Here is an 11,556-nt window from a genome sequence, read left to right on the forward strand (position 1 = left end):
TATATAAAATTATATAATTTTTTATTAAAAAATTAAATAAAATATATATATAGTAATTATTATTATAAATATTTTATAATTTAAAAATATTAAAAATAATTAGTATTTGTCTTAACTAATTTGTATTGGTCAAATAGTCATTTTATTTGTCTGCTTAAATAAGTATTTAGAGTTCAAATTTTGCTTAATCTGTGTAGCAAACTAGCAATTCATTAGTTTGTGGCAGACCCTTAATAAATAAAGCATCAATATGTAGTGGATTAGTTTTTAGCCTGCCGAGTTAGAAAATTCGTAGAAAAAAAATGTATTTGTCTTTAAAATAGATTAATTTCTCATTATTAATAGCAATACTTATGGACTTTTGTCTCTGTTTAAATTTATCTGAGATAATTTTATTTGTTGGTATCGTATTCATTCTTGAAGTCAAAACAATATGATCAACATTGTTCTTAATTAAAACTTCATATTTTATAATATGATTTTTAAATTTTCAAACTTATGTCATTACCAAATTTATTAGATTAATTAATATTTTTTGGTAACATGGTGTACCCAAATACCATCCTTGAGTATTAGTTAGTGTGAAGAGAAACCAATAACAACTTTTGTTATTCAATATATAATTTATTCTAGGTTTAATTACTCTGTTGGTCCTTATAGTTTCGCAAAATTTTCAATTAGGTCCATATACTTTTTTCCTTTTAATTGGGTCCTTGCATCAATTTTTTTTTTCTATTAGGTCTCTCTTGGTAGTAATTGGCTTAATTGTATAGGGACCCAACTAAAAAAAAATTGGTACAGGGACTTAAATAAAAAAAGGTATAGGGACTCAATTGAAAAAAAATTGGTGCAGGATCCAATTAAAAGAAAAAAAAGTATAGGACCTAATTGAAATTTTCGCAAAATTATAGGGACCAACAGAGTTCTATTGAAAAAATAAATTAGTATTTCCTGAACTGGTAAATACATTTCTTTCTAATTTCTTACACTATTTTATTTGACAATATTTGCCGTTAAAGAATAACAAATGACCACACTATCCTACAATATGATATACAAAGTAATTTTTTGGGTAAAAAAAAAAAATAAGCCATGGGGAGAAAGAAATTATGTGAATAAGGCAAAATAAAATCTGATTCACCAATCAACCAATGCACAAATATATGTAGTTCGAATCAAACCGTTTCGAACTTGGATTGAATGTAATTCGAATTGAGCTACTTCGAATTACATGCAACTCTGAAATATACATAATTCGAATCGAGGCAATTCGAATTACTATGAAACCTGAACTAAGCATAATTCAAATTGAAGCAATTCGAATTACTATGAAACGTGAGCTCAACATAATTCGAATTGAGTTGGTTCGAATTACTCCTATGTAATTCGAATGATGTTGATTCGAATTACACATTGTACAATAAGATACTAGAAAAAATATTATATAATATAAAAAAATATACTAAAAGAAGTATAAAACAAGATTATAGTAAATTAATTTTAATATAAAATTATTAAATATAAATTAATTTTAACTCCTATTAGTACATTGAATTAAAAATAACATATAAAAATAGATTAAAAACAGCACATGAAAAAATATTATTGGTATTTTAAAGCTAACTTAATTAAAAAAGATATAACTGTATTTTTTAGAATTTTATGTACATAATTAGGCTAATTTTTTTAATATTGATTAAAGATGTGTGTTACACTATGTTATTTGGTTTCAGGTAAGTTTTACTCTATTATAATTTTTTTTTTTACTTTTCAGAAGACACAAATCTAAAAAAATTTATAAATTAATTTAAAAGAAAATATCATTGACGTTTTATAAATGCTTAATGGATAAATGCTTAATGGATAACATATCATATATTGCTCTGAATAATGAGCACGGGAGTTGAAGAGTGTGTGCTGATTTGTGTCCATGATAGTTGCCTTCTTGTGACGACGCCTCATAGGAAGAAAAAGAATTATTGTAAAAGCTACCAATGAAAGAGTAATTGGTAAATGAATGATATTTTCTTCTAGTATATATGGTCTTTTATAGTGGTAAAATAAAAATAGAATGAATAAAATTTTGTTTTTTTATATTAGAAATAGAATTTGATATTTATCCTAATAAAATTAAATAACTAATTAGTTATATTTAAATAAATAAAATAAATTAAATAAAAATATTTTTAAAAATGAATCAAATCAATTAGTCAATACAAATAATTAGTATAATTAATTTTATTTGATTTATTGAATTTAAAAAATAAATTAAAAAATAATTGATTGAATTAATTAGTTGATATAATTAATTTATTATAATTGAATTAAAAAAATAAATTAAAAAATAATTGATTGAATTAATTAGTTGATATAATTAATTTATTATAATTGATTAGATTTAATGAATTAAAAAAAATAAATAGGAAAATATAGGAGACAATGATTTTTTTTTAACTAAATTAATATGTATTTATTGTATTTAATCAGTATAAGTAACAAATCATCTGTGTTATTGTGTACCTTATAAATTAATGAATTAAAATAATTGGTATAATAAATTACAATTATTTGATTGATATAAATTATAATAAATCATGTAATATTTAAATACATAATCAAATCAATTAGTTGATATAATTAATTTACTGCAATAAATTGTATTCAATGAGTTATAAAAAATAAATTAAGAAACACGCTAAGAAGTATGTCACGCCCATCATGAAGTGGAGAAATTTAATTTTTATACAATAAAAATATACATTCTTATATATGTTATAGAAATATGATTTGATTCCATGAACTTGCTTATTTTTTTTAACTTGCCACCTATATTCATCATGGAATTTTAATTTTTCTAAAATAAATTTAGAAGAGAGAATAGTACTTTTATTTTGGAGAAAAAATAAATTCATGAAGAATTTTTTACATTTAATATTTATGGTAAATATAAAAAGGGAAAAGCTCTGCATACAAGCCATTAGGGCTTGTATGCTTTACAAGCTCATTAAACAATAAAACGAAAATACGCGCTGCTCCACATACGTTGATTACACGCGCTATATAAGATCCCGCGTATATCTAACTACCAAATTTAAAATATTTGTTTCCTTCTTCGTTTTCGTTATTTTGAGATTTGGTTGTTCTTCTTCTCGCGCGTGTTCCCTCGTTCTTCTCCATCGTTCTTTTCCTCTCCCCTTCTCACTGGTATGTTCTTCGTTTACGTTACTTTTTTCTCTCTCTGCAACTCGAGCTTCGTTTTCTATTTTGATTTTTTGTTTTCTGAAATCAAAGTTTGAACTCGTTTTGAAGATAATGGATCATTTCACCTCAGATTCTCAGCTGAATCCAGGCGAAGTGGATTATGAATTTGAATCTAACGAAGTTTCTGAGGTTTGATTTACATAATGAATTTTCTTTCAGTAATTTGTATAGCATTGTGTAGTTGAAAAATTGCTGAACATTGACTGTGAAACTAACACGTTAACATGAATCTGTCGATTCAATGTATTAGTTGTGATTAATTACCTGGAATTTATAGCAGACGCTCGGGTGTAGATCAGGTCTTTTTTTGGGTATATTTTTGCTAGAAGTGTGGGTGTATCTACACTATTGGTTTTGTTATTTTAATTGAGTTGTTGTTGTTCAGGTGTATTATATCAGACATGATTGGGTGTATTTTTAGTTTTTGACATGGTGTATTCTGCAGCCTGTGTATTTACAGTTTATGGCTTTAAAGGTCATTGTGTAGTTGAGTTGTTGCGGTTCGGCTGTATCATATTAGGCATGATTGGGTGTATTTGAATAATATCTATGGGTGTATTCACAGTTTCTGACACGGTGTATTGTGCAGCCTCTCTCGGTTGTTGATGACGAGCTTGTTCCGAAGGTTGGAATGACCTTTACCACCCTTGAAGATGCTGGAAAATTTTACAGAAACTACGCCAAGGCTGCAGGTTTCTCTACAAGAGTTCGGTGCATAAATAGGAAGGGAAACGAGATTAAGAATCAACTGATGACATGTAGCAGAGAGGGAAAATGGAAATCTAAAATATCTCCGACCGAGAAGACCAATCCTACAGCCGGTCTAAACTGTCCTGCAAGAATTTATATACACACATTAAAGGATGTCGGTGCTTGGATCATTTCAAAGGTTGTGCTCGATCATTCACACCCCTACTGTCCAAGCAAAGCAGAGATGCTCAAACAGCACAGGGAACTAAGCATGTCCATTCGTCGTACAATAGAGAATAACGAGGAGGCCGGTATCAGACCAAGCAAAACATACCAATCATTTGTTGCGGCTACCGGGGGACATCGCGAGTTAAATTTTATCGAAAAGGACGTGAAGAATTACATTACGAGGGAAGTGCGGAATGTTTCCGAACAAGAAGATGCAAAGGAATTCGGGAAATATTTGTTAAGAATGAAAGAGAAGAATCCGAATTTCTTTTTTGAGCTCCAACTCGAAGAGGATCAATCGATTAAGCTGGCTTTTTGGGCCGATGCAAGAAGCAGAGCCGCCTTTGAGTATTTTGGAGACGTCATTTCATTCGACACCACCTACAATACAAACAGGTAACAAACTGTCCCTGTTTATGATGCTAAATTAATTTATTTTTACGACCCCGCATCAGAGGTGTATATTGGCTGTTTCATTGGGTGTATGCGAAGCATTTGTTAAGGTGTAACTAATGATTTTGCATTCTGGACCATGGTAATTTGTTTCAGGTATAACTTGGTCTGTGGTTCTTTTGTCGGGGTGAATCACCACGGTCAGTCAACACTTCTCGGATGCTCTTTGATGAAGAACGAAGAAATTGAATCATTCAAATGGTTATTTCAATGATGGCTTCGTTGCATGGGAGGAAACGCTCCGAAAGGGTTTCTCACCGATCAGTGCGCATCAATGAAAAGGGCTTTAGAGGCCTGTATGCCAACAACAATTCACCGTTGGTGTATTTGGCACATCATGAGGAAGATTCCAAGCAAATTAAATGGGTACAAGGGACATGCCGATATCGAACAAGAAATGAGCCAAGTTGTTTGGAACTCTCATAACAAAGACTCATTCGATAGGAATTGGAATGGTTTTCTGCTGAATTTTGGTCTTGCGGACAACAAGTGGCTTTCAGGTAATGTCTTTTTAAAATCTGCAGCAGAGGTGTATATTGCATGTTCTCTCGGGTGTATTTACAGTCTGTGTTTGGGTGTAATATGCAGATCTGTACGAAGACCATCACATATGGGTTCCTATCTATCTGGATCACCACTTCTGGGCAGGGATGAGAAGCACACAAAGGAGCGAGAGCATGCATTCATTTTTTAACAAGTATATCACCCGGAACAGCTCGCTTATTCAGTTCGTCAAACAATATGATAATTGCCTCGGAAGCAGGGAGCAAGCAGAGAGAGAATCAGATGCTGCAGATTTTCATACGGTCATACCGTGTGCAACCAAATCCTCCATTGAAGCTCAGTTTCAAGAGGCGTACACTCACGCAAAGTTTAGGGAAGTCCAAGCGCAATTCAGAGGAAAGGCGAATTGCATCACCAGATTAAAGAATTCCGCTCTAGGCTATTCAGTATACGAAGTCGGAGAACAAGTTTCCAGCTCAATATTCAACAAGTTCGTGGTTACTTACGACTCAGTTGCAGTCGAGGTAAAATGTCAATGCTTATTATTCGAGTCGAGAGGGATAATGTGCCGTCACGCACTAAGCGTGTTAAGCTTCGAACAAGTAAGCCAAGTGTCCCCTAGATACATACTGGAACGATGGAGCAAGAAGGTAAAGAGGCGACACATACACATCAAGAGCAGCCACGACGAGTCACTAATGGAGCCAAGAAGCAAGAGGTTCGACCAATTGGTTTTTCGTTCGCAAAATATTTGCGAATTTGCCTCCGAATCGGAGGAGCTGACTGCAATTCTGCACTGTGCGTACGATAACGTCATGGCCGAGATAGAAGCCTTAAAAGCCAAAAGGAAGGGGACATCTTCTTTATCCCACGAAGAAGCCAACTTGGAATCCGTTAACGAGCTTCAAAGCCCGCCAAGGATTCGAACAAGAGGACGTCCAAAAAAGAGGCTAGGTTCAAAGCTGGAGAAATAGATCACAAATGCCACAAAGAAGAAGAAGACGAAAGTTTTAAGCGAGGTAAAAGTAATGTTCTTTAAATTTGTGGCGATTGAGTTTATTTTTCTCGTTAATAGGTTAGCTAATGTGTGAGTGTTATATTCAGATAAACCTGTTTGATGCTGCATCAGCGGCGCATTCAAATTCCAGCCAATATCAAGGACACGTTATGAATTATCAGTTCAGGGTACCAGCAGCAAGGGATAACTCTTTGGGTGTATAGTTTTATAGAATATGGGTGTAAAAGCACTGTTCTTTTGGGTGTATTTTTGTTCATTGACAATTTACATATAGACACATATATAGATTCATATTGAACAAAAGCTGTAAAAATTCGCAGGTTATGGGTGTATATTTGATTTGATGTTTTTCTTCATATTTTAGTACATGTAATTCATACATTTTGAATACAGCACAGACAGTTTGGGTGTATATTTTATGCAATCTTGGGTGTATTATTAGACCTGCGTTGGGTGTAACAGTTTATAATTTGCGTTTATATATGCCTTGATTTTTTCCTTCATATTTTACCACCTGTAATACAGCTTTTGAATACATCACAGACAGTTTACCAGCACAGATAGTTTAACTATGGGAAAAAATATACATGGAATAGAAGTTGTTGATAAATGGTAAATATTTACATCATTTGTTCAATTTACAAACTACCCAGCAGTTGGATTACGCAGTTTCTATATCAGCAGAATTAATCTGACAAAACGGACTCAATAATACAGAGGATGGCTTCGACAGCCTTATAGCACTACTCTCCATAATTGCCCGATCTCTTTCTTTATTCATCTCACTGAATAGTATCCGGGAAGCATACTCCACTCTATAGTGGTCCACCTCCTCCTACAATTAAAAAGTATTTAAACAACAATATTAATTCAGTAAAGTAATACAGAGTTATATAGTTCTAAAGACAGTTACCTGTGGCCAATTATCCCATTCATACTTCCCCTTTTTGATGTTTTCCGGCTCAATTAACTCCATCTACTTCATAACATAGATAGCGCAGTCATAGCTGAAAACGAAGAAAATAAATTACAAATCTCATTTACGAAAGTTTAATGTTCAGACTCACAAATTTATACCTTGTTTTTTGGCCTGATATTTTAACATATGATGATTTAATTTTCTTCTCGTTCTCCCCTTTCTGCAGAGGTTCCCCGCCGGCATATGTTATCAATCTTGAAAATACATATCCCTTAAATAGCAAAACAAATCAGTAATATACCCGAATAAATGCACAAGATACACCCAACTGAATGGACAATATACACCCAACACAACTAACGAAATAGACCTAAATATTAAAATAAAGAAGACAGAGGCAACTTACAGTGAATTTATTAATGTCCTTTCTCTCATCGCTTGGAGCTTTTTTGTGTAGCGGGTCAAGTATATGACATTTCCGCTTTGTTGTATTTATTAGCCATAACCACCAATGCCCCGAGTGGCAAACAGGAGTAAAAATCTGAAGGATTGCCACATTTCAACAGTGTGTTATTTTATTTGGCATATAAGTAAATAAGCGTACTAACAAATTTAGCAAACGAAAACTTATATATGGATGCTAAGTTAATTTTTTTCTATCTATGAAGGGAATGAAATTCGGGTAGGCTTCCACCCTGAATTCCTTTTTCATTTTCGGTGATACGAATTCCCCCTTTGGGTGATCCGAAAGTGCCATGCACTGCAAGAATTGCGAAACAAGAAATGAAATACTAAACTAGAGTTTGAAACTTTGCAGAACTTTCTCCCCCAGTCTCCCTCTGAATTTGTGGACTTTTGTTTTTTCCCTTTGCCGCACTGCTTGCTATTTTTTGGACCAAATCATCCAATTGTTCTATCAAATTTGCAGATTCAGGAGATTTTGCCCTTTCTGTCTCCTGCGTTGACGCCCCCTCCTGGCTTGAATCAGTCAATCTAAGGCTGAATGATGGCACCCCTGGATCTGTTTTAGGAACATAGGATGCTGTCCGTGCCATCATCAACAGGGCAGCAGCGTCTTCTGCGTTTGGATGACTGCGTCATCATGTATAAGAATAAGAATAAGAATAAGAATATACGGATGATAAGCAAAGATTGATTTTAGTCTGATGAACTTACATTTTAGTTGGAGCTGGGGGAAGCGTGGGTGTGGTCTCTTGAAGTTGTTTGGGGGTTTCAGGAGTGCTGCACAGTTACAAAAAATTAATCACGGCGTAAAAAAAACTAATCAGGAACAATATACACCCAAACTGTTAGCAAATATACACCCAAACTCTAAACAAATATACACCCAATACTATTTCTTGCGTTTCTGTAGTCCCTTCAATCTGTAGCATAGGGGTTGGTTCAAAATCTGTTTCAGTGGTTGTTTGGGATGCCGGCACAAAAACCTGAATCGAGACTCTAAACAAGAAGAAAAATGAAAGGTTAACAACGCCTTTGAAAATAATAAGGTTATAAGGTTGAAATATTATTGAAAAACTCACATTGCAAGCGCTTCCGACGGTGTCTGTTCCCTCACAACCATCATATTCGAATAAGACGGACTCAACCTAAAATACACCCAAAGAAATTCAAGAAATACACCCGAACAATTCAAAAAGAAGACATGCTTTGTTTTTTTGAGAACTTACATACTTGCAGTTTTTGCTTTTTTTTTCCTGCCTTTTTTTCTTGAATAAAATAATAAAGGGCTTTTTTTTCTAAAAAAAATATATACATAATTAGAAGTAGAAGGGTAATAGAAGAACAAAAGTAACGGTTATTTGAAAGAGAAATTACATGCTCTGTGACGGCTGGTTTACACTACTCTGTTCTGTGCGCCCTTGAGAGGAAGGACCATCACTTCTCAAGTTCACAGCCGGTATTCTAAAACAGATCTCATGTTATTCAGACAAAATAAGATACAGGTATAAAATACACCCAAATGAATGCACAAGATACAACCAACCGAATGGACAATATACACCCAACACAACAAACTTAATATCCCAACTTATTAAACAACATACACCCAACTTGATCCACAAAATACACCCAAATGGTTCCACAAAATACACCCAAATCATGATAACAAGGTTTTATTAAATAATAAAGCTTCTTACATTTCAGACGACACATAGCGACCTTCTGTCGATCGCAGGTCAGCTCGGTTCTCCCTGCGAAACAAGAAACAATTATTAGCAAACAAAACACATCAAAATCTGAAATACACAGCCCAGCAAGACATACCCCTCTGCAGCAGATTTATCAACATTTTTCCTTAGCCATTCATCTAGTTCGTCACTTGATATTTCATATATATAGCTTACGAGGTACTGTACCCGTCAAAGTATTGATCTTCTTTAAGAGGTGAATCCTCCCTTATTTTCTGAAAGATGAAAGTATATTATCATCAGGGCAAAGAGGCAGCCATCAATTGTCTTCTTCTTCTTCTCCTGGTAGTCTGTGATGCCCTTGATCATGAAGGTCAAAACATGCCCCCCCAGTTTCTCTCCGATATGCCGTCCATCTTAAAAATTGGGGCCAGGTGCACGGGTGATATTTTGTTTATCGTCGTTGGCAAAAGGAACGCCATCTGTATGTAGAGGATGAATATCCTCTTGAACATCAGGCGTTCCTCTTCGTTGCCAATGCCGATTTCCATCATTTCATCGGTAAGACTTTTGAGGGTCTTACCCTGGAATCTTCTATAAATTATTTTGTCATCATCAGAAAGTTGCTTATACTCAACTTTCTCAGGAAACAAATTTCCTACAAAAAGAAAAATAACAAAGTATCAAAGTCGGTTTAAATACACCCAAGCATCAACCTTAAATACACCCAAGCATCAACTTAATATACACCTATAATTTTGAGCTAGTTACCTGTTGCATTGATGCCAAGCGCATCACCTATTGTTTTTGGTGTTATTTGGAAAGAACCATATCCTGTCTTCAGTCTGTTCTCCCCAAGTTTGAAGTTGTTTGCCAGTTCCCTTAAGAGTTGGTGATCCAGCCTTAGTGGTGGGATGTGCATCAACCCACCGAATCCGAGATCCCTCACAATTGCCTTCTTCTCCTCAGTCATGTTTCTGAACTTATCACTCAGAAGATGTGTGGCACACTTAAGGTCTTTTGTTTGGTTTCTTGCTGCCATTTTCTCTGAAACGAAAAATACACCCAAAGACATCAGTAAGATACACCCATATATATGAGTCAGATACACCCATTACTAACAATAAGATACACCCATAGATATGATTCAGATACACTCATTGATAACAGTGAGATACACCCATAGATATGATTCAGATAAATCTATATATATCAGTCAGGTATCACTCAAACATGCTTCAATATCAAATTAATTGAGATATCAGTAAGATACACGCATATATGAGTCAGATACACCCATTGATAACAGTAAGATACACCCATATGTAAGAATCAGATACACCCATTGATAACAGTGAGATACACCCATAGATATTATTCAGATACATCCATATATATCAGTCAGATATCAGTCAAACATGCTTCAATATCAAGCCACATTACAAGTTCAAGCAGTATACACCCCCCAATCTACGGAATAAACCCCCAAAAATCAACAACAATAGCAGGAGAACTTAGAACAAGAACGTAGAACGACGTAGAACTTAGAAGAACGACGTAGAACTTAGAACATTGTAATAAAGAAGCAAGAATAATAGCCCAGTAAACCCTAGAAGAACGACGTAGAAGAAAAGTAAAATATACAGGAATCTTAATGAACTTACGTTGAGTATTGTTGCTTTGTTTTCTCTTCAGATTCTTCACAGAGAGTTTGATGGTGTTTTGATGGAGGTTTCGAAGAACGATTTGTATATTTTGAACTTTGATTTTCGCTCGAAAATGAAATGGTTTCCTTGTTTTCGAAGCGTTTTGAGAAGTGGAAGAAGTGGAAAAAGTGGAAGAGTTTCCCATACGTAACGGTTGTAGTGTTGAGCGCGTGATTTCGACGCGCCATGTTATCTCTCTTTATGCGCGTGGTTTCTATTTGGGCTGGGCCAACTTGTAAGCTTGTAAGCTTGTATGTGTAGCCCAGCCCATATAAAAAATATTGAGAAAAAAAGTAGATACTGACTTTATTTTATTTTATTTTACGTCATGGATTTCTTTATTAAAGTTAATGGAGGAAATTTTTTTTTATTATTATATATCAATCTCAATCACAATAAATAAGATGAATCGGTTGAGCAACTAACAAATTTAACGGGTAAATGTTATTTTCCATTTATGAAAAAAATGAGGTAACATACATGCATATATTAATATAGAAAGAATATATACTCACAACTTTAAAATATTCAAGAATATTCGATTGTATTATCCTTCAAGCCAAAAAATCCACCTTTTATTTTCATTAAATATTTATATTAATTCAATTAGATGAGTGTTTTAAT

General features: G+C 33.8%; 1 protein-coding gene across 1 annotated transcript in view; it reads right to left on the bottom strand.

Annotated features, from left to right (window-relative positions):
* Positions 1 to 11,556, bottom strand: part of LOC107618162 (probably inactive leucine-rich repeat receptor-like protein kinase At5g48380) — an 18,788-nt gene that overhangs the window by 3,244 nt on the left and 3,988 nt on the right. The gene's annotated exons all lie outside the window — the stretch shown is intronic.

This window comes from Arachis ipaensis, chromosome B09 (genome assembly GCF_000816755.2).
Source record: "Arachis ipaensis cultivar K30076 chromosome B09, Araip1.1, whole genome shotgun sequence".
Lineage (NCBI taxonomy): Eukaryota > Viridiplantae > Streptophyta > Magnoliopsida > Fabales > Fabaceae > Arachis > Arachis ipaensis.